The sequence below is a fragment of the Penaeus vannamei genome, chromosome 11 (genome assembly GCF_042767895.1).
Source record: "Penaeus vannamei isolate JL-2024 chromosome 11, ASM4276789v1, whole genome shotgun sequence".
Taxonomy (NCBI): domain Eukaryota; kingdom Metazoa; phylum Arthropoda; class Malacostraca; order Decapoda; family Penaeidae; genus Penaeus; species Penaeus vannamei.
The window spans coordinates 22,718,697-22,723,696 of NC_091559.1; the positions used below are offsets into that span (position 1 = coordinate 22,718,697).

Here is a 5,000-nt window from a genome sequence, read left to right on the forward strand (position 1 = left end):
ATGAAAATGAAAATGGAAAGATTTACGACAAGACGAAGTGAATTAGACAGATATTTGCTCATGTATTATATGGTTATTAATTTCCTCTTTTTTACCTTTGTTTTTCTATTATTTTTTCTATTATTTTTCTATTATGTTTCTCTCTCTTGTTTGTTTGTTTGTTTAATCACAATTTTTTTTCGTTAATTTTTTTTTTTTTCGTTTATTTTTATTTTTTTTTTTTTTCTACGTCCAAACGCTGCATAATCCTGTTTAATTATGCCATCTTTTTTGCCGTTTTGGCCTCGTGTTCCTCGCTCCCGCCGAGACGTTCCCCGGCTGCCTAATCCCCCGAAGACGCTGGGTAAACAACGCTCGAGTGATAGGAGCTTAAGATTACTTGACACTCCTGAGCACGGCGGGTGTCAGCCTGAATTAGTGTTCACTGCGGTCGGTACTTTCCTTCGCTCGGTTTATGTGCGTCTGTATTTGCATATATGTTCGTGTGAATACAATTATGGGTAGGGGTATACGTACACGCGCATGTGTATGCTTTTTTTTTTGGGGGGGGCACGTATGTATACGTGGACACGCACGCCCATACGTGCACACACACACACACACACACACACACACACACACACACACACACACACACACACACACACACACACACACACACACACACACACACACACACACACACACACACACACACACGCCCACGCGGCAAGCAAGATTCCAAGATCATAATCTGCGCCTCATAATCCGGCTCCTTATCTCAGCCATCGATTAATGAGGTGCTAGATGATCCCCTTGGGAATTAATATCTATCTAAACTAGTCATTATCTACCTTGCTATCTATCTTATTTTTCGGTGCCTTTTACAACGTATATAACACCATAAAACTATTATTAGCCGTATTATTTCTTCCTTCCTACCTTACACGATTCTTTTCTTTATCTCTTTTCGCATTCTCTTTCTCTTCCTTTGCTTTAACCCTTTGCTCTTCCCTCTCACAGTCCATCTTTTTAAACCTCATTTCGACCTTCTTCTAGTCCTTTATTCCCGCTCTCAGTATCCCCCTTCTTATTCTCTTTAGTTTTATTTCCCTTATTTCCTTCATTTTATTTTTGCTTCTTCCCGATCCCCCACCCTTCCCCATACCCCATTCCCTTCCTAACCCTTTTCCCTCCTCCCTCATCCCCTTCCTCCGTTCCCTCCTCCCTCCCCCCTTTCCTCCTCCTCCCCCTTACTCCTTTCCCCCTTTCTCCCCTTCCTCTCCAACTCCTCCCCTTTACTCCCTTCGCTCTTCCCCTCCCTCCCTTCCCTCTCCCTTCCCCCCTCCTAAGGTAAGGGCGGCTCACGGGTCGTTCTCCTTCACACTTCCCTGGGTTCTTATGGCTCCCTTAGGCAGGACCTGATGCGTGTGGACTACTGAAGGGCAGGGAGGGAGCTGGGAGGGTGGGGGAGAGGGGGAAAGGGTGGAGGGCAGGTGGAAGGGGAGAGGAGGGGAGGACAAGGAGGGAGAGGGACAGGGAGGATGGGAGAAAGGGGTAGGGAGAGGGGGCGGGAGGGTAGAGTGAGGGAGAAAGGGTGGAGGGTAGGGGGAAGAGGAGAGGAGGGGAGGACAGGGAGGGGAAGGACGAATGAGGGAGAGGGACAGGGAGGGTAGGAGAAAGGGGTAGGGAGAGGGAAAGGGGGCGGGAGGGTAGAGAGAGGGAGGGTATAGAGGGAGAGAGAGGGGTACGGAGGGGGAGAGGGGTAGGGAGGGATAGAGAGGGGGAAACGAAGGGAGAAGGAGGTATAGGGAGGGAAGGAGAGGGAGGGTGATGGACAGGGACATGGAGAAAGAGGGAAGAGTGAGGCCAGAGGAAGAGTGTGGAACAATGAGGAAGGAAGAGGAATAGGGAAAGGAGGAAGGGAATGGGGGAAAGAGGGACAAAGAGGGGGCAAAGGGAGAGTGAAAGAGGGGGAAGGGTAAGGGAGGAAAGGAAGAAGAGAGAGAGAGAGAGAGAGAGAGAGAGAGAGAGAGAGAGAGAGAGAGAGAGAGAGAGAGAGAGAGAGAGAGAGAGAGAGAGAGAGAGAGGTAGAGGGTAGAGAGGGGACATGAAGGGGAGCGAGGGGCAGGGAGGAGGTGGATTAGATAGATAAAATTATTATGTTACTTTTTTGCAAGAAATGACGTACAGCGACCGGTATATAGACGGACACAAAACAGTGGAATAAAATAGCAGTCATAATTTTCCCTTTTTTTAGCTCCCATTTTCTTTCTCCCGCCCGCAAATTACCGCGAATCGTAAATAAGGTTAAGATCAATATTTCCCCACAAAGTAATATTACCAATCGTGTTTTTTTATTCATTACTGTTTTTTTTATTTATTATACATACATCTACTTCTTTATGCGATCGGTCCTTCTTATAAACCCGAATGTTATAAACCTGAAATGTTTATGTGAATGGCCGAAGTGTTTCTCAGAAAGGCTCCATTCATACCGACTCTCTCGTCTCTTGCACAATGAGACTCGACAGCACGAACGTATTTTAACATGTGAATTAATAGAGATTTAATCGACGTAATAACAAGGCGGCCTGGCTGAGGGGAGGGCAGAGGGGAGGGCAAAGGAGAGAGCGAATAAGAGGGCAGAGGAGAGGACAGAGGAGAGGGCGAAAGAGAGAGCAAATAAGAGGGCAGAGGAGAGGGAAGAGGAGAGGGCAAAAGAGAGAGCAAATAAGAGGGCAGAGGAGAGGGAAGAGGAGAAGGCAAAAGAGAGAGCGAATAAGAGGGCAGAGGAGAGGGCAAAAGAGAGAGCAAATAAGAGGGCAGAGGAGAGGGAAGAGGAGAGGGCAAAAGAGAGAGCAAATAAGAGGACAGAGGAGAGGACAAATAAGTGGGCAGGAGAGGGCAAAAGAGAGAGCAAATAAGAGAACAGAGGAGAGGGCAGAAGAGGACAGAGGAGAGAGCAAATATAAAGGCAAAGGAGAAAGCAAAGAAGATGGCAGAGGAGAGAGCAAATGACGTGGCAAAGAAGGCAGAAGAGAGGGCACAGGAGGGAGCAAATAAGAGGGCAACGGAGAAGGCAGATGAGAGGGCAAAGGAGAAGGCAGAAGAGAGGGCACAGGAGGGAGCAAATAAGAGGGCAAAGGAGAAGGCAGAAGAGTGGACACAGGAGGGAGCAAATAAGAGGGCAAAGGAGAAGGCAGATGAGAGGGCAAAGGAGAAAGCAAATAAGAGGGCAGAGGAGAGACCAGAGGAGAGTGCAAATGAGATGCCAGAAGAAAAGACAAAGGAGAGGGCAGAGGGGAGGGAGGCCTGTCCATCAGTGCTCGTCTTCCAAGCGTGCCTGGCCGGATGAGGGTCGCCTGGTGTAGGATAGTTAGCAAGGGCGTTTGGCAGGGGGTGTAGGGGCGTGGTTTTGGGTGTTGGAGGAGGGGATAAGGGTTTATCAAGGCGTAGAGGTGGCGGGGGGGGGGGGTAAGAGGTGTTGGGGGAGGGGATGAGGGTGTTCGGAAGGCGAGGAGGTGGTAGGGGATTTGGGAGTGGGAGAACAGGTGAATGTTCATTACCATATACATTTATTTCTTTACACCATAGCCTACGAAAAGGCTCTTTTTATCATACCCGAGGCAGAATCATGCACGTGGCAAAGATAACATACCCGAGCACCTTCATTGCAAGCACATGAAATTTCGCGTCCCTATCGGGGCAGAGCGCTAAGCACTCCGACGCTGACCGGGTGCAATTGGCAGCACAGCGGGAGGAGAGAGAGGAACGCGGAAGGCTGGGTTGGTTGAGCTGATTGGTCGGGCTGGGGAAGGCGATTGGGAATGGGTTGGATTGGGACGATGATGAGTGAGGGTGGGAGGGAGAAGGGGATTGGGAAGGAGGAAGAGAGAGGGAGAAGGAGGGAGGAAGGGAGAGGAGAGAGAGAGAGAGGGCAAAGCCAAGAGAAATGTTTGCTTGACATAATGAAATGAAGGAAGGACTTTTGATATATACATGTGTGTGTGAGTGGACACATGCACACGCACGCACGCACGCACCCCCCCCCCCCACACACACACACACGTGTGTGTGTGTGTAAGCTATCTATAATCAAATCAAAATGTGAATGGCAGAATATGAATGTAAACGAACAAAGAAAAAATAAACAGAAATCAATTCCTCGTACTTTTTTTTACTGTTGGCGCAGCGATAAGAAAATAAAAGGCAAACGCAATAGAATAACATAATCAGGAGTGCGGGCCAATAAGACCAAGCATGGCCGTCGTCCCCGCCAAGCATCGACCAATCAGAGAGCCGCGATTTTTTTTTTTGAAATCCAACGGCTCTTTTTACTCCATCCGACCAATCACGCGTCGAGGAATATCTTCCTGTCTCTATTTATCAGCATCCTACGCTTGATTGTTTAGACACGTTATCACTATTGGGTTTATTATAAGGACATCCCACCTAGATAAACGAACGTGTTTATTATATTGACAGTAGATAAGAAAGGGAGTGCGCGTCCAAACAATCAACTGAAAGTGTAATATGATAGAGCTGGACTGATCCGCCCATGATTGCATATGCAGTGGATCTCTTATCGCCGAGTGGCAAGCATCCCAAGCGCTTGGGATTCATTTGCATTTGATGATATTTAGTGTACACGTGCTTGTAGCTATTTTCGTGTAGACTATGGAGAAGGAGGCAGAGGAAGAAGAAAAAGAAGAAGGAGGAGGAGAGGGGAGAAGTAGAGGAAGAAGGAGGGGGAGGGAGAGTGTGAGAGATAGAGATAGAGATAGAGAATGAGTGGGTGGGGAGGGAGAAAGGGAGAGAGAGAGAGCGAGAGCGATATAGGGGGGAGGGGGAGAGAGAGAAAGAGAAAGAGAAAGAGGGGAGAGAGAGAGAGATAGGGGGGGCGAGGAAGGGAGGGAGAGAAAGAGGGAAATATAGGGAGAGAGAGAGAAAAGATAGACAGAGGGAGAGAAATAGAAAAAAATCAATTAAATGTTTGATTCATAATAAGTCATTATTCA

The 5,000-nt window shown here is 48.1% G+C and overlaps 1 protein-coding gene across 3 annotated transcripts in view; it reads left to right on the plus strand.

The window, feature by feature from the left end:
* Positions 1–5,000, plus strand: part of LOC113803481 (metalloprotease TIKI1) — a 469,470-nt gene that overhangs the window by 314,597 nt on the left and 149,873 nt on the right. The gene's annotated exons all lie outside the window — the stretch shown is intronic.